Raw genomic sequence first — 19,946 nt, forward strand, 5'->3', positions numbered from 1 at the left:
TGCTCCATATTGTGTGAGCCACTGGCTACTGAAATGAATAAATAAATAAATGCAAAACAATATGCGAGTTTTCCATTCACCATGCTAGGAACTTTCTGGTGGCTCAATCTACCACCAGAGAGGATTGAAAACCTTCCAGACCAGTCACAGCACCCCTGCTCCACAGACTTGCAATACAGGGAACTCTCTGTACTGCCTTTCCGCCATTTCTGGCACTTCTGCAAGGCTCAAGATCAACAGGCTGGAAGGAAACTGAGATTGTCAGGTCCCAGGGTATGCAAGCATTGCTAAGGAAAAGAGGGCAAAGTCCAAATCCTGGCAGAGGTGTAGGGCCTGTCCACTTTGATTCCATTTTTCCATAGTAAAATTATGTTAGAGAGATCAACCAGAGCATCCAAAATAGCATGCAGGAACTGAACTCCCAAATGACAATCCCCCCCAAAAATCAGCAGTCATGTTCAATTCTTTTTTACTTAGAAGTTTATATATTCTTCAGAGACCATAGTAAAGGCCTTTCACCCTTCCTTCTAATCTCACATTGATTCCATGTGGATGACCACTTTGCCTCGAGTTTATTATTCTTTTGACAAATAATAATAATAATAATAATAATAATTTGATGTAGAGGTGGGCTTTTTACGTGACATCTCTCTGACAGTCAAACACTAGTCATTGAAATACAACCCTGGGAGTTGATAAAATACTATTTTTGCTTTCAGAAAAGAAAAAAAAAATAGTCTTGCAAGAAAAGAATAAAATGCTGAGCAGTAATATAAGGCACCTACTATGTCCTAGGAAAGGAGGAGCCTTGCCAGTGTCCCCCAGCTCCAAGCAGCCTATAACCTAGCTGAAAAGGCCAAGGGCTAGGAACTTCCTAGAAACAAAAAGAACAAGATTTTGATTGGGAAGGAAGTAGGGGAGGAGGAAGTCACCCAGTTCTGTATAAGAGCTCTTAAACCTTATTATTTTGGCCACCGTGACTAAAACCACCAAGGACCAGAGCCATTAGTGCTGCAGTGATTGCATACACTTAGTTTCCATGATAGAGCAATGTGTGCAAATTAAGATTTATTAGGTTTTCCACCTACTTTTCTCTTAGCCTCGTAAGTAGGACTACAGAACCTTTGCAAAGGTTCTGCTTTGAAAAAGGTTCAAAGGTGAGAAAGACAAATGTGAAAGGAACAGTGATGTTTCTGCATGGGCAACACATTCTTGCCTCAGCCTCAAGGATGAAGAGAAATAGCACTGGCAAGCTGGACAATCAAAAGTGGTAAAATGCAACATGATATTGTGTTACCACAGAAGGCAGAGTAATTTCTTTATTTTTCTTTAATCAGCCAAAGCTTCACAGATCCCTTTTAATAATTCTAATTAATGTAATTTACTCTGTTACTGGAGATTCATTTGCAATGAACACAGCACACACAGTGTTTTACAAGCATTTCTACATCTTCAGTGTCACCTGAACGGTCATGTAACCTGTATTATGTTCAAAATAAATTACTGTAAGTTCCTAACATATTACATTTTCCTAGAAACAATAAAAGAGATCTGAGACAATATAAATAAAATGGAACGAAGAACACTAAAAACTCAGATGAAGAACACTAAACACTAGAACACTAAAAAATCTAGCGAGCTGTGCCTGGGTATGTGAATTTAAACAAGCAGCCTTGTTTAACATACTACCACAAGGAAGTAAAAGATACTGTTCTAAATTAATGACTTCCCCTTTTATCTTCGATACATTTCTAGGGTTTGGAGTAAGTAATTCCTCTTTTTCACTTGTATCCATTTATATCTTGGAAATAAAACAGAGAAACACACTGCCAGTATCACATCTACACTGTCTTTGAAGCTAAGGATGATTTGCCTACAAGGATCTGTTTTACAAGATGCCTTGGGGAGAGATTTTAACTTGGAATTACTTCAGTCACTTAAAATAGCTGCATACATCTTTGCAAGCTCATAGTTTCAAACATCAGATTATCAACTGCCACCTCCTTTGAGCATAAAAGTGGCAGCTACTGCCAATGTATTTTGTTCACATTAACTGGAGCAGCATATCCTGAGAACATACATACACTTGCAATGCTTCAAACATGTGGAAGCAGCATAAGCTGCGCATCTTACTGAGACTCAAGGGGCTCTGAGAAGGGTAGGAGGAGGGCTTAATGCTTCCTGAAAACAGCGGGGTCAAAAACTGAGGTGCCTGTAGTTTTCCAGCATTTTCAAATTTGCATGGTAGCTGAGAGAGAATTTGTGCACATGTACATTTTTCTTTAATCACAGAACAGTTGAGGTTGGAAGGCACCTCTCGCCCCTTGTCCAGTCCAAGCCTCTCTTGCAAAAGGCAGAGTCAGTTACAGCAAATTGCCTAAAATCACATCCCATCAGCTTTCAAGTATCTCCAAGGATGGAGATAGACAATCTCTCTGGGCAGCCAGCTCCAGTGTTCAATAAGCCTCTTCCTCCTTCAAAAAAAGAGTCACTTAAGTTGGATTTTCTGTGCTTCTATTTGTGTTCATTTGCCCCTTGTCCTTGGAGACTGAATATCTCTAAGAAGAGTCCACCACTCTTTTTTTTTTCTTTTTAAACTCATCCTCCAGTCAGGTATTTATATATATTGATGAGATTCCCCTCTTCTCCAGGCTAAAGGGTCCCAAGGTCTATTTTCCCACCTCCCCACCACACACTTTTTGATACGGGGCAGCATAGATCTGGCTATACAACTCCAGCTGAGGTCTCACCAAGGAAGAGAAGAACACAGAGTGGGAGGTGAACATGAAGTGGTCCTATTTAGCCCTGTTGTACCTTATTAGCTGTGATTGTCATAACAAATTGACCTGAGTAGGTGCAGTTTGGTACTGTGCTGTACTGTCACTGGAGTTTCAGGACCTTACTGTGCTGCACCTTTCATTTGACATAGCATGAACTTAGCCAGCTGACCATAACGGAAGCCTGGAGGTGGTGCCCACTTGCCATCAGCAATGGCTCCAGCAGCATGTCCTTCTCTCCCAGCATCAGAGGGGACATACACTTTATAATATGCCATGAGGGGTTTTTTGCTTGTCTGTTTGTTTTAAGATATTAATGCAATAATTGTCTCTCTTGAGACAGTTTGTGTCTTTCTTATGGGATTCCTAATGATGTCTGGGACACTGCTGATTCTCTTTGCATCAAGAGTGCATTGCTGGCAAATTGATGTCCCAGAGTCTTTGCCAAAAAACTGCTTTCCAGACAGTACAGGTACGTAAAATTATTCCTCTCCAGATACAGCACTTGGCATTTCCCTTTAGTTGGAGAAGTGGGCCAACAGGAACCTTGTAAAGTTCAACATTTGCCAAATTAATGTTGATTTTCTCTGAGTATCACTCTTTTGTTGTATGCTGGAGTTACACATGAATGTTTTATTCCATTTTATTAATGCTAAGATCTACTTTTCCTAAGAAAACTATAGGCTACCTCCAGTACAAGGCATCCATGCCAACCAACTGACCAAATAGCATTAGAAGGAATATTACAAAGTAGTCGTGTGTGAACTACGAGAGAGAATGGAGACACAATAAAGAAATATCTAGAAATCAAGAAAAATCTGTCACAAGAAAAGCAATGGTTTATATGTTTATCATTTTTTTAGTATTATTTTTATTTTTGTTTTCTATCCATATTTGCATAACAAAGACTGTTAGTCTTAAAGGAATTTAAAAAGAGGCAGAACCACATAAACCAACTTAATTCACTGATTCATTAGAGTAGCACTAAAAATCTTTCATTACACTGCACAAAATGAAATAAGAATAACTTTCAAAAACAAGAATATAATCCAAACCAAATCACAGATTACTGAGCACTAGGTGGAACTTCAATGTTGTGGAAGGGAACAGGGCAGTATTTTCTGAAGTACAACTACTGTTGATTTTGTGCTACAGTATTTTCCAGTAGTTAAAAAGGAAGAGGATTCATCTCAGTCTTAGCAAGGTGAATACCTTAATCCAACCTTGCAATCTAGGCTTCTTCATACCCATAGGAGAGAATTTAAGGCAGAAGTCTATATGAGATGAACTACGCTTTAAATTGGTCACAAGAGTCATGTCTTGCATAAGTCACTGTTTCTTCACTGACTACTGAGAGACACTAATCAACAAGCCTAGATGTTGACATATGCATTGTAGATACTAGAGAAAGATGAAATGGAGTTACGGTTAAGAGCTTGAATTAAGCCTTAAGCTTTTCTTAACACTAAGCAGTGAAATTAACCCAACTGACCAGTACAGTTTTATAACACTTTAAATCAACACAAGAAAAACACGCTTGCACTGTAGTGCCTTGAGCATTTTTAGCACTGATGTTGAAAGAAGTTGTCTTGACTTTCCCTTGTACTTTGATCCTGGTTCCCACTTTCACAATGCCTCCTTCCCCATTCGCCAGCACAAATATTGGTGGCAACTGCCTGGAGACTGAAACGATGAACAGATTAAAACTAAACCCTAAACTATACATAAGTAATTTAAAACTAAATCATGTCTCTGTGTGGCTCACGGCAGCCACACCAAAGCTTGTGCTGACAAAGGACAGGAGGTAGGCCAAGAGGACAGGAATGAAAAGCCAAGATGAAGAAAGTGTGCAGTGTGCTGAACTTCTGCTACTTCAAATGCACATTCAAACATAACCAGGATTAGAGGGGTTTTTTATGTTATGCAAATAAATATGATATAAATTTAGGCATAGTTATGGTTGTAGCCACGTGAAATAGCCATACACTAGCATAACTTATTTCAATTTTGAGCCATTTGCAGCTATATTGTCTTTAGGGTGAAGTTCGAAGCTGAATCAGCCCTAGACCATGGTTAACTATTTGGCTCCTTCCAAATCCAAGACAGTGTGTGAGCCAACATCTAGGCAGTTTGGACTCATGTTAGGAACTTTGGTAACAGACTGCAACCCACCTTTTCCAAAGTGTACATGAAACCTAAAAGTTTACATGACTAGAAAGCTTGGTAAGCACACAGATGACAGCAAATGCAAGAAGAGATAAGCAGAATGCTATTTTCCAGATTTCTAATAGTTTTTGGAAAAACAAAACAGAAGGGTGTGGACAAAAGCACAGTTACCAAGTAAGCACCCGCTTGCACTTTACTGTAAAAAGCAAGTCTTGACAAGAACTTAAGGTATGTGAAATGCACCACTGCTTCTCTTAAATTAGTAATGTTGGCAGGAAAGCCAGGGTATTTTCTCCACCTACTGGCCACACAAGCCACTCCGCATCTAAAATAAAGGGCTGAATATTTCACCCATATCAAAGTAAAAATGACTACTGGTATCTAAAATAAGTAATAGACAGCCACCTCGTCACAATAATCTGATGGCATGATCTCCAAGCATCATTATTGCATCTTCTGAGCATGAACACGATGACAGAAAGCAGAAGATGGAGTTAGACAGAGATTTTGATCTTTTTGTTTTACATCAGACAAATTTCAAACCTTTCTGCTCTTGTTCTCCCACTGTAATATAAAATTAACAACATTACTTGATTATCTCACTGGGACAGATGGACAGATTTATAGATGACTAAATGGTCAATATTCGTTACCTTGTGAAACACTCAGTATTGGTATCTGAAAAGCAGGTAAGAACAGCTGCCCCGTGATCTGAGCTAGCCAAGCAGCTCATGAGACTAGTTTCAACCAGTTGAAACTAGTAGTTACTAGCTTCCTTGAAGAAAAAAGAAATGCAAATTTTCATTTCAAAACTCACGCACACTTACCTTCATTGACAGCAGTTGTTATATACTTGTTCTTAACTTAAAGTATAAACGCATCAAAAGCTAAAATTTTTGTTAATGCATGTCTCTAAGAATACAATTTGGTAAGTCAATCATTGTGCATATTTCCTGAGTTCTTTTACAAAAGTCAGTTTTTAAAAAACACTATAATCCCACATAGTAACTCCAAGTTTCACCTTCTTCCCAAAACATTAGTAATCAAGCACAGAGATGATGGTGTTCACTGTGTGGAAGGGAAGGTAGGGGAACATATTCATCTTAGGCAGTGAACATTGCAACAAGAAAGAAGTTCTGTCTATAAAACAGAAAAGTTTAAAGAACATACACTAAACAGGCAGCTGCTGCTTTTTGACCTGGTAACTTTCATGCTAATCCCAGTGGAATTCTTCCGTGATTAATTTCTTGCCAGTTTTGTTCATAGACAAGTTTAGGCAGCACGAATAAAAGAGAGAGAATGAGGAATGCAGTGTTTGGTTATAAAACAGAGTATTTCTTAAAGGCAAAGTATCTTTTCCGAAATTATGATATTGAAATTAAATTAGATTTGGTATGATTTTAATAGACTTTAGCAACTTAATCCTGTGATGGTTCAAAATTCTCCCTCTTTCCTTTGTCCTTCGAAGACATTTTTGTTTTCCTTAAATAGTCTTATGTACTTCCTTCATGTGCAGTCACAGAACTATGTTAATAGTTATCTAGCTAAAAGGGATCTTTTGGTCAAAAATCCTCCAATTGTCAGTTTATTCTAGAATTAGAATGTGTGCCTCAAAACTAGAAGTAAAAATAATCCAATAAGCAATACAGCTTTTCAACATTCAAGGCAGCAGCTTCATCAATAAATTATAGGGCAGCCTTGTATAGCAGAGCAGGGATTAAGTTTTAAATTAGTGTTTACATATAATGGAAGGAAAAACAAAACCAAACAAAAATGCAGCATACACCCAATGCAGCTCATACACCCAATGTTTCTTAAGAGCACAGCAATGTATATATTTGATAAAAGATTTAAGTTTGCATATCCTTGCCATTAGCTCTTAAAAGCTGGAACATCCATTAGACTACTCTTATGTGGACTGTGATACACAACAATGAACTATCTAAAATGCCTGAGTATCATTAGGATATTAGATTTCCACTGCTTTTCCCTTAGCCATGACTTATATGATAAAGTGATATACTTAGCTCCCATCCAAAAGACTAGCCTATAGTGATCTCAACTCTGCACAGTTGCAGAGATTCATATTTTCATTATGAAATCAATCAAGTCCTCATGGTATAAAGACAATAAAGACCAGTAATGTATAACTGCTCTTCTTTAAAAAAAATGCACTCTTCTTTCCCCAAATCCTGTTAGGGAAGTTCAGAAACAGAAACAATGAGGCTGTGGACAGACACAAATTACTGCAACACCTGTATTAATAGAGTATGCTAAAGCAGTTAAGTGTAAAGTTCAATTAATTTTTATTAAGTGTTATAAAATATATACAGTCTTTAAAACACAGTGCATTTCATCGCAGGTTGTAAGACTTCATTTCCTTCAGGCACATTATTAAAAGCACTACAGCCCTAAATAGAAAACACACTTTCTGCTAAATCAGTTGAACCAAAAATTAGTCATAAAAAACCTGCTCTCTATTTAAGATGACAATCTCTTCAATGTCCCTCTGCTTGAAGCTGTATTTGTATAACCTGAGTTTTGAGTTTGTGTCACTGGGATGGAGGGGATGAGGAGGAGAGCAGGTGATGGTATGTGCTTTTCAAAATAGAGAACTAGTAAGAAAAGTGTTGGTAGTCACATTGTAATTTTTGCATTAAAAATATTCAGAAGAAAAAAATCTGTACTTACTAAACTGAATAGTCTACTTTAGAATCTTCAGTCTAAAGTGAAGTTAAATATAAAAAAGCACTTCATTTCATATGAACTTCAGTTTCACCACACTTGAAATTCATGCAAAAAAATCATGCCTGTTTCTTCATGTTTATACCACTGTTATGTCACCAATCTTGTGTGCGAAGTCATGCTATAAAAAAAAGAGAATATCATTAATCTATATTAACAAGGGGCTACATATTATAACATATGGTAATTAAATTTATGATTCAGATAATCATCCAAATTATGCTCAGATTAGTGTTTATATGAGTGCCTTACATAAAACCCATGAAGTGCTGTGGTAAATAAATTCCACTAATAAATGGAGATAGACATAGATGATTGATAAATCATTTAGAATATGCTTTAATTCCAGCAGAAGTCAACATAGCAGGCTGCTGCTAACAAGTTTAATTTCTAGATGTCTAGTAACAAATAGAAGTTTAAATAGATAGCAAGTTTCCTAGGATTTTCAATCAGGTTATCTTAAAAATCTTGCAGATTTCCCAACATTTATCTACCACCCAGATCTTTCTTTCATCAGTTTCATGCCAGTAACCTATAAAAGCACCCATTTTTTTGTTTACTGCTAAAACACTCAAAGCTTTTGCAAATTTGCAAAGTGGCCCATCTAGATCTGCATAACCTGTTGTTTCACTGTTTCTTGAAAAGTCAGTTCTTCCAGCTTCTTGATTATTTTTGTTGACTTTCTGTGGCTACTAACTTTCTGTTCCAAGATGATGATGATAATAATAATAATCTCCTTATTCCTTATTATTAGAATTTAGGATTCTAATCCTGGCATTCTAAGACAAATTATAACTAAGGTAATTGCTACCATATCATACTGCAAAATATCTTTTTTATGTGCTGTCTGCACTGCAATTTTGATGCCGTCAATATTTATTTTCAAAATATGATATTCTATACAAACAGCTTATTGCAATAAGCCACAAATGTATATGGATATATTGCATTTACTGGAAACATCTAATTTTCTTACTCTTAAGGACTTTAAGTCCTCACAGACCAAAATAGTTATGTAAGTACCAAACATACACATGAACATACATAGTTACTTTGTAAAGACTATTATGGAAAAAACAAACAACCAACAACAACAAAAAACTGATTCAGGCCTCTCATGCAACATCTCACTTTCTCCTACATACTTCTTCATTAAGTGCCACTTTTTTGATTAAAATTGACTTTGTATGAAATCATCCAGTTGCACATGACAGTAAGAGTAATTGAGTACTTTCACAACACCTCATTGCAAACACAATTCAAAGCAGTGCCAAATATTGCTTGGCACTAATCACCACATTTTCCTTTTCTCTATTTACAACAACCAATCTAGCATGAAAAACTGTTATACAGTCTTCTGCTTATTGCTTATGTACTTTGTCTTCATAAATTATTCTTTTAGCAGAATAACTACATTTGGCAGTGCTGCAGTCATATATGATCAAATGGACTGATACTCTGGAAAGAGTTTGGTTAGATTGTACATTAAGGCAAGAAGAGTCCTTTCTGTTTGTATTCCTGTCTTTGCACAGCTAAAAGAGCACAAGTATTTGTGTATTCTTACATCAAACAGATAACTGGTTAATAACTGGATGACATATGTCTTCTAAAAAGAGGAACAGCTTCCATCCCACACAGTTCATTCTAGCCAACTCTATTGGAAAAGTCTGCAGAAACTGACATGCCAAAAATTTATTAATCTATTTTTCCCAAGAATAAGGCAGGCAGGTAAGTACTTCAATCAAAGCTTTCCATCAGCCATGTCCTGTTCACTCCCTTGCAGGAAAAAGCCTGGAGGCAGCATATCCTAGTTATGGGAGGGAAAAAAAAAAAAAAAAAAGTCTGCTATATGGCATATAGGAACCTAGGAACCAACTGGAAAGGGATTATAGATTTTAACCTCCTAGTTGTTTGGGAAAGCAGAAGTTAAACTTAAGAGCTACCAAAGAGGATAGATCATGCTATATCATTTTTTCTTTTTCCAGCTGTCCTGACAGCTTCATATTTTCTTCTATTTCTTCTTCCTTTTTTTTTTCCTCCTCTTCTGCTCTCTCATCGAAGAGAATGTCTTCCTCTCCCACTCCCCGCAACAAACAAATACCAATACTACCATCATACACTGGTTTGTCAAACGAAAATCAGGAGTAAAAATGGGGATTGAAATCTAGCAAATGAAAAAAAATGCTAGTTGCAACTTATAAGTAAGATGCAGTAATTCTTCTCACATAGCAAATATCAATTAATTTCCAAATGAGAAATTCTTCTCTACAGTCAAACAGATACCTGCAGTTAAAACTTTATGCTAGTCTGCATGAACAGACAGCCATCTCAACAAAACACAGTATTTTAAAGTGGCCAATATCTAAACATGAAAGAAATTAATAAAATTGGTTCTCTCCTTACCTATCTCAACCTGGCAATGTAAGTATATACAGCTAAACCTACAATATCAGTCATGATCACAGGAGAAAAGATAAGTGCTCAGCAAATCTTGATTCTGCATTTGAAATTATATAGGATGATTTACCTTGACTTTATCTCAACAATACTTTCCAATAAACTAAGAAGCAAGCAGAAAGGAAAAATGGTGAGAATGGAGCACCAAGTGACCCAGCTGATTAATGGGGAACACTTCAGCTACATTAACTTTTCCTCTTACACACATACATGGAAAAGAGAAGCTGCCTTCCTTGAAGCTGATTCCAAGCAGGAATCTTAGTTGGGTTCTGTGACAAGGCCTCCACAGAAGGGTCTCCCCTTGCACTGACAGTGGGTTTGGGAAGAACTGTCACTCACAGAGATTCTAATGAGATCTGTATTACTATTATTATTAACTTGTCTTGAAATATCCAGGTTGTTCTAGAAGGCTAGAAGAATCAATATTAAGAGGACAGAATTCCAAAAGAGCAGACAGTAGGCAACAGAGACAACCACAAATGGTCTGACCAAGCTAGCTACCATGAGACAGCCAACACTAGTCACTCATCAAAAACAAGTCTTTTCAAAGAGCTAACATCAATACAAGTCTGTATGAGAGAGCTTTACTAAGCAATGCAGATCACACTGGTATCTATGTTAAAAATAACTATGAAAAAAATAATTTCAGGAAAGTGCTATATAGCGATTTAAGCAGGGGAAAACAAAAAAATCCAGTGAAAAGTTCCAATGAAAATTTGGCACACATTAACAATGAGGATATCTAATCCCTAGAAGAAACTATAAAGCAGAAGAGTGGAATCTTCTCTAGCACCTTCAAATTAAGAATAGAAAAGCTTCCACACTACTTATACCAATGATTTTAGGTTTAGGTCTTTAAAGTAGATAAAAGTCAACTTCTACTCTCCCTCAAAATCATTTCTGGTTAGTTTTATGTGCAGATATTTAAAAAGTTGTCTGTGGTACAGAAAGACAAATAAACCTTGTACGGCCAGCTGATAAAAAAAATAGCCAATGACAGATTTAAGAAAGCATGGAAAATACTATTTCCATAAACCCCTAAAAGTCAGCAGAACTATCACATTTATCAGATGTGGAGACATACATTTAAGCAGAAGACGCCAATGGTCCAATACATAAATAAATAAGATCACATGGTTAAATCATGACAGACCTAGGACTTCAATCCTAATCCACTAAATCCTAATCCACCATTTTACTAGCCAGCCTTCCTGTCTTTTAAGAACACTCTGTGTATTGCTTTTGAAATCTTTTATTATTCCTATGCATACATGAACTTCTATTAGCCGGGTAGAACATCTAGAGCCTCCGGGATGTCCTAAGGTCCTTGCATTTTCAGCAGTTTTCCCTCCCACATACAAGCCATAAAGGCAACAGTAAGGTAACTAGTTAATATGGTTAACACACACAGGATGCTGCCAGAGTAAAATTCATGTGTTTAATATAATGACCTAATTTTGATTGTCAGTTGGATACCCCATTCAGAATACTGATTAAAATCCTAGCTCACCCAGGTATAACCAGGGGCAGGGAAATTATGCTAATTCAAGCAACAAATAGGACTGTGAAGCATAAAGGCTTTAACGCTCCTTTCAGTTCTTTTAGCCAGGAATAAAGTATTTCAGCATGTTGCCTGAAATTCCTGAGTGCCGCCCAATTGACGTTCTAAAAAAAATTCATACTGACACCCATTTCTTCTTTAAATAATGCAAGAAAAACAGTTCACATATCAGCAAAATCTTTTAAAAATGCAGTTAATATTTATAACTTGAATGCCTTTCAAGTGTACAAGATCATCAGACCTGTTCATTATTTGTACATATAGGAACAAGAACCTTTCTTGCCTCTAAAAGGATCAGCAGAGACAATTAAGATGTGCTCACAGTTCCTTCAGGGGAGGAAAAGAAAAATCTCAAATGAAAAAGAGTAAGAAACACTGTTAGTGACATAATTCCAGTCTGAGAGAGTCTACTATTTCAGTGACTAAGTTCCAGTTCATATTAGCCAGTAAGATTTGATTTTTTTTTGGTTTGCTTTTTTAAAGAATGTATAAGCTTATACTCACATCAGTGGCTTCACTAAAATTATACTGCTGAATATTTCATGTAGCAGTAGGCTTTGTTAAGGTAATATAGTATTTCTCATCACAAATGCTAAAACCTGTTGAAAAGGATTACATTTATACTTTTGCTGGGCATTTCCTTTACTTACCTCTGTACATTTGATAGCTTTTTGTCAGATGTTATACAGAAAAATAAAATGTTTTAGCTATACAGATTATAATTACAATTAAAAACCGAAATTATTTTATGAATAAGCAATAAGTCACATTTCTCTGGCTTTTGAGATTACTGTTCTTCTTATGTAGAAAACATAAGTTATCGGTAAATCACTGCAAGCATGAATAAAAATAGATGCAATAACCTACTTACAGTGAGAAAAAGATTGAGGCCAAGTGTCAGCCACAAGAGGGCAGTCAGCATTCTCCAGGGAAAAATGTTAATTTATTGTTTTAAATTAAAGCACTTACATTAGCAATAAAATCATTTTTATGGGAGCTGGAGACAGTATGAGGGATAACAGAACTTTTGAAGTGCATTGTTTTACACACGCTGATTTTTCCCCATCCTAAACTGGGACAACAGGGTACGTAGAGATTACACAGGTTACATAAAGGGTCACCCAATACAATAATCAATAAAGTTGAAAGCAAGAGGAAAAAAAGACTCTGAAACTCTTTAGCAATTATATTACATTACAGAATACAAAGATGAAATAAGAAGGCAGTACGCAGTTCATTTGAAGCTGTATCCACTTAACACAATAATTTTCCTTCTATAAGAATATGAAACAGGGAAGAACACATTTAGTTACACAATTTTGTATTTTACAGCTTAGATGAACTGTTTCTGCTGTTGACAGCTATATGATTAGAAGCGACATGAAAGGGCATTCTGTTTATTGTGATAAAAAGTACAGTGCTAGCAGCCACAACATAAGCTTTTTGACATGTTCCACAAACAACCAGCTGTGCCCCAGAGTGGTCATCTTGGTCAAAAGTTAGAAGCAATTCAGGACTTATATTTATATCATCAGCCATATTTTACTTCTGGCATAAGGATATCAGTGTCTCACTTCAGCGACTATACTGGTAAATGGAAAACTTAAGTACTAATTCTGTTGTAATCTCCCACAGTATAATCGGGCATAGTGCAGGGGCTTTGACTTTGGCAGACTAGCAGTTTGTTTGAAACGCCATTCAACTCATGTGACACAACCATTAAGAAAAATTAGACCTGAACACTGAGACTGCAGAAATTAAAGTAGGCAGAAGAACGCCCAGGGTATTACTGCTGCTTTACAAATAAAATACTACCAAGTGATAAGAATTAATGAGATTAAGATTCCTGGATGCGAAAATAGTTTCACCTATAAATTATAGAACAAATCAAATCATTAGCTATTAAAAGATTTTACTTCTCTTGTTTATTTGTAACAGGCCACAATAGACAGGGAGACAGGATCTCAGCTTCTTTTCTATTCCCACAGAATTTAATATGGCATGATTAGAAGCTATTAGAGCAGTGGCATTAGACAATATAACTTCTGCAGTGCTTTCCAACCAAATTTAGTATTCATTTAAGGCACACTGACTAAGTTACTACATAATCCAAATGATCATGCCACCTCTAGACATGTTTGGGTCTAGGACACCGAGGATCTCATGCCAACACAGCTAACCATACAGGGTTTTCTGGAGACTTTACTCTCTTGCAATTCTTACAGTTTCAGACTCTTTACACAGTAGTGTTAGCAATAATATAAACAGAAACATTTTATGTGGAAAATGCTTATTATGTATACTGGTAAGAAATCACCACAAACATTAATGAAAGCCAGAGTTTGAAATAGTTCGATTTCTTGAAGTCAAGCCTTTCTTCTGTTTCTAGAATTCAAGTCCCTCCTCTAAAACAGGCCACAAAAATCTATGTTCCTTTCTACTATTTTTCTCTTCTTATTTTGCAATCTGGTAAAGAATTCCTGCAAAAAGAAGTTCAACATCCTTCAGCTACAACACTAAACTTTTATCCTGCCTGTCTGAAACTTGTAAGAGTCCAGGCTTCTCAAAAGTGGGACAACTGTCAGTGCATTGCAAAGTATTCCGAGCTTCCCAGTGGACATACTGCCTCAAGAGGTTTTTTTCCCTGAAGATAAAATGAAATTACTGAAGGTAAAATGATGTGCTTTCAGATGTTAACATCTATTCCAATATTGCTCTGTTAAAATTATTACATAATCAAGTTGTGTAATCATTTATTATTATTATTATTATTTTGTTACCCCTCTCCCTACAATAATCTAATAACCCTGACAGTACACAAAGCTAATGGGCAACTTAGAAAACTTTTTAAATGTTTTCTGCATAATATGCTAGAAGTGTCCTTTATCTGGTCTATAGTATGAAAAAACAAAACAAAACAAACAAAAAAACAAAACAAAAAAAAATTTATGCCTATGCTGATTAACTAAAAAGACTGATCCAGTTAATAGTTGCTGCTACTGAATTCTATTTACTTTCCTGCTCAGAAAAAACCTAGTCAGTCATAGACAGCTGAAGACTTAAGTCTTCAAAACTCCACACAAGAAAGTCTCACTAAAATTGACTCTCAACAATATGGAAATAAAATCCTGAAGATCCTCGTTTTCAGGAACTTCAAGCTGCAGTCAGACACAGAAGCAAAGTAAGCCTCCTGGCCAATTCTTTGCCACCATGGTTATTTTACAGAAGCAAAAGCTCCCTGAGCAGGCACCATTCTGCAAAAGCAGCTACAGGTATGCAGTCCCTCATGACCTGAACAATCATCTGTAGTCATCCCAGAGCTGCAAGGCAATTTTAAAACAGGCTCAGACTTGAAAATGTAAGCATCATTCACAGGCTGCATCATTCAATTCTTGCTCCTTAATCAGCTGTTTTCTTCACAATTCCTTTTGGTTTCACTCTATGGACTTCTCAGATGAGAAAGCCTCAATGGCTGGCAGTGTTTCCTAGTAATTAGCTAGGAGCGTTACCACAGAGCTTGAATGAACCAAAGCCTCTCCTTGTGACGCAAACATGAACAATAATCTCAAAGCACACAGTAGGTCCAAGATGTTGAAAAGAGAGAGAGAGGGGAGAGAAAGAAAAAACAAAACAAACAGACAAAAATACACACACAGATTTTTAAACATCTTTTAAAACAGACTTATCCAACACATTGCCTAATACATACATAAGGACTAACAAGATTTTGTAGAACTACCTCATGGAAGCATCCTGGAAGAGGGCGTTCTCAACACATGGGAGTGCTGGCTGATGTGCTGCAATTCCCAGAGTGCAGCTGGTGCAAGTTCTGCACCCAGCCCTGCCAACAGATGCACATGGGCTCCCCAGCTTCTCCCCTCCATAGGCATCACCTAAATATCTCCTCTAAACAACAGAGCTGGGGCAGTTGAGACATGAACATTCTATCTGGGGAAACGTTGCCAGCTGAGAAAGGCAAAGACATCTTGAATTTCACATAAAAGGGGTGTGAAAAGGCTTCTCAGAGCCCCACAAATAAGATTACAATCTGAACCTATCTGAACCTTTATTTTTAATAAGTTGCCTTTTGTATTTAGACCCAAATCTGAATTTTAACTTGGAAAAAAAAAAGTTTTTCACTAGCATTCTTGTTTTTTAAGCAGTAAATTTAAATGCTTGTGTGCACACGTATTAAACACAGATTTCCCAAGCATACATGAAGTAATGACTGAAACATCTGACATAGCACAGGTATGCATTACCATATGAAGACATGCATATATTAATCAATCTAAGCTACTTAGATCTCCAACAGCTTAAATATAAATACCTGGCACTAATACCAGCACAGCCTATACCTGGCACTAACAGATTTGTTTTATAAAATTGAGCAACTTTCAAGATGACAATGGAGACATTGAGTTCAGCTTAGAAAAAACTACAAGGACAGTTGGTTTACAACGCCAAGAGGCATAGAATATCCCAAAAGTCAACTTAATATGAACCAAAAAAAGATCAGTCTACAGCATAAACAAGACATTTTAATCCACATGCTTGTTAATACTGCAGATATTGTTATTTTGTTTTTGTTTTAGGCAAAGTCGAGATTCTTGGCCCTGATAAACAATTTTTCTGTTAAAATTCAAATAATCTGAACTTCCTTTCCCGACCTATGTTTAAGGATTTTTAATGCGATTGCCAAGATTCGATTTTAAAGTTGATCAATACCTTTGTGTATCTATAATTAGAAATTTAACAGTAAGTGTCTAAATATGGACTTGAAACACTCAAAGTTTTATTCTCTTTTTCTTCTTAGAAAATAATATAAAAAGCAAGAAATAAAGTGATTAATGCCAGTGTGGTATACACAGCTATGTTTATTAATAAACTTTCAATTACAGAAGGAAGAAACTGAAGCCATACATAAATGCTGCTTTAGAATAAAGACAGACTACTGCTTTCTCTAACATCTTTATTTCAAAAAGTACACAGGTCTGTCACAGAACTACAGCATCGTGAAATTTTGGATATTTTTTCTTTCAAATCCACTCCTATAAACTGTAATAGTTGTATTTGAAAATCCACCCCTCTCCCCACAAAATAAAAAAAGTGAATATAAAATCTCATACTGATTTTCAAACCAATATTTAAGTCCATGCTTTGTGCATGGAAAGTACAACATAGCATTTTGGATTATGGGGAATATTATTGCTGCAATTTGAGTTTGGGTTGTGCCTCAGTGCTAGAGGACTAAAGCCTAAGAGGGTCCCATAAAAGCACCTATGAAACATAGAGAACAATATTTATAGTTTTACGGTGACTCCAGGCTGGAACAGAGATCTACGTGCTCCAGAATACACACATGCTTAAAAAGCCTCTTATTGAAACCAGTAATACACAGCTTTATTAAAAAAAAAGAAAAAAAAACTTTAATGATATTAAAAAGTCTCACTAATGCTGCTATTATGCACTTAGGAAACATACATCTAATATGAATGTAAACTATCACAGTGGATAAAGATGTAGGCATTGTACATTTCTTAATTTTTTAACCCTCTCCAACAAGGCATTTCTGTGCACTACATACTTTAATAAGAAGTATTCATTTTTAGTTAGGGAGGGTTCACATCAACACCTTTAATTATCCATTTCAAAAACTTTATTAAGAGGCTTGTAATGTGTGAACAAATGTTACTTCACCTCTACAATATTACAAGACTAACACTTTATTCACACCATGCTAAAATTAAGGGTTTTCTTCTAAACACAGGAGTCCTCAACAGGCAAGTTTACACTCATAACATTAACTAGTGGTTTCCTCAGTTCATTTGGAATATTTACATAATAGTATCACTTCCCTCCCTTATTTATTTTATAAAATAAGACATTTTAAATGCCACCTTCTAACTGGTATATCAGCTGCCATTACTTCCTAGAAAAAGGTCTCTTAGCAAGGTTATCTAAGACCTGACACTTCAGGCATTGACCCATTTTATCACCTACATAGCTAGGAATCATTTCTAAACTACAGAATCTGCTTTAAGAATCATAATCCAGTGCATAATTTAACATGCTACTCACTAAAGAAATTGCTTCCAAGAGTAGTATTATGGTTTTCATGTTATGGTTTTTCAGTTTTATCCATTCAAAAAGGCATGATGTTAGGAACTTGAGGCAAAGTTGATCCCAAGTCAGAGGTTCTTTATTTCAGATTAGGACTGTGCCAGTTCCTATTTCCTTATTTTCCACGCAATTACATAAATAGACAGACACTGTCAAGGCTGCTAAGCCTAAGAGGGAGGCTCTGAGGGCACATCATGCTGTCCTTCCATTCTGTCCACTTATTTTTGTGCAAGCTGACAGAGCATTAAATGTGTAAACCCTGCTCTGCCTCTGTGATAAGTTTCCATTTTCAAGCACCTTAGCAGTTACCTGGCTGAAAGTAGAGCATCTCAGGCCAAACCAAAAAGCTCATTTCACATGTGGCCACAGATGGATAAAGATCAACCTCAGTAAGTTTGTTACCTGGCTGCTTAGGTCTATAGCTATCTCTTAGTCTGCGATTCAGTTCTAGTTTTGTATATAACCTGCCTTTACGATCTAAATAACCACACTCTTTCAATTAAGGTCTTAGTTTCAAAGTAACAATCAATTCGTATATATTAAACATCAGAAAGCTATCATAACAATTGTATGCAAGAAGATGTCTCCTCATCTACTGTTCTTCATAAACATGTTTGGCACAGTTACTAGACTCTATTAATTACCACACAAGTCAGTCATCCATCTTACTCACAAGTGAACAGTTTTCAGGAATATAAATGCTTAGATCCTATTTAGGAATTGAAGGAGTAACTGACATTTGGAAGTACAGAACAACACAGAGAGCCACTGAGTAACATCCAAAAATTGGCATGAAGTATAAACAGTACATAAGAATAAAGAACTCAGCTCACAGTGTCATGTTTTAAAAACTTGTATCATCATCCAAGCACCTGTCCAGACAGCAAATTTAGGCACCATTAATTTCATAAAATGTGGAGTTACAATCAGGCAAAGTTTATTGAAAGGCACACATGAAAGATAAAAAATATCTGAACTCTTAACAGTATCAGTTTACAATCTAAAAAAGTCCCAAATCGGAAAAGTTTTAAGTCTAGAATACTTAGTAGCCATTCAGGTTTCCAAATTCAGTATGAAAAGTATGATCCCTACATTTGTAGGGCCAGCTAAAAATCGTGCACCTAACTACAGTTAGAAAAACATTTAATAATATGCCAAAGATTTTGTCACAGATCTAAGTAGCTACAAGAAAGCAGACATTGAGTCTAGAAGTTCAGGGCAGTTTTTTCATCTCATACTGTTGGTACATACAAACAAACCTAACATCTTTCAATAGGCTATTCAGACATCTCCTTCATCGACATCAGTGCCACACACTATATTCCTTTAGAGTTTTCAAAATATTTTAAAAGCTATAGCTGAAATAAGTTGAAGGGGCTATTTATCTTTCCACAGGACAGGATACAGAAGCGAGTAGAAAATAAGGAAGGAGAAAGGAAGGAAGAACGGAGGAAGGAAGGAAAAAAATATTTTCAAAATATATAAAAAAACACACACAAAAAAACTACCCTGCATGAAATTTTGAATACACCTTCCTCATGTATATAATATCAGTCATCACAAGATATCTGAAGTTCCCAAGAAAGGTATGAAACCAAGATAATATTCTATTCCTCCTGTAACACCTTCAAGTCTTTGAAAATCAGGAAGAGCTTTTTTGTTGTTGCTGAAGCCATGAAACATGAAGTTCACATCAACAATTCTGGACAACTACTTTTTCTGAAAATCTGGTTGCATGAAACCAATATTAAAGTGAAAGTATCTGTTAATATTTGAAGAGGCAAGGAGAGGCAAGCCTCTAACTTCTTTCAAGTTGAAATGAAGAATGTGTTAGTGTCTTAAGAAAAGGCTAAATACTGCTTGTGTGAATGTGGAAAGATTTCTGAAGTGATGTTAGAGGACATATATCAAATACCGTTAATTCAGCACGTCATTAAAACCCTCATGGAACTTTTATATAATTATCTTTGATTTTAGGACCTGTATTCTTAATGCAATAATTAAATAGAGACTTTAAGTCTTGGATACCATTAGTAACAACTGAACAGGGCTTCTTACACCAGATAACTTAATACTACATTATCTGACATTACTAGAACTAGTTGCTATTACACTAA

This window comes from Tinamus guttatus, unplaced genomic scaffold (assembly GCF_059628265.1).
Source record: "Tinamus guttatus ecotype Peru unplaced genomic scaffold, ASM5962826v1 Tinamus_guttatus_pri_ptg000384l, whole genome shotgun sequence".
NCBI lineage: Eukaryota > Metazoa > Chordata > Aves > Tinamiformes > Tinamidae > Tinamus > Tinamus guttatus.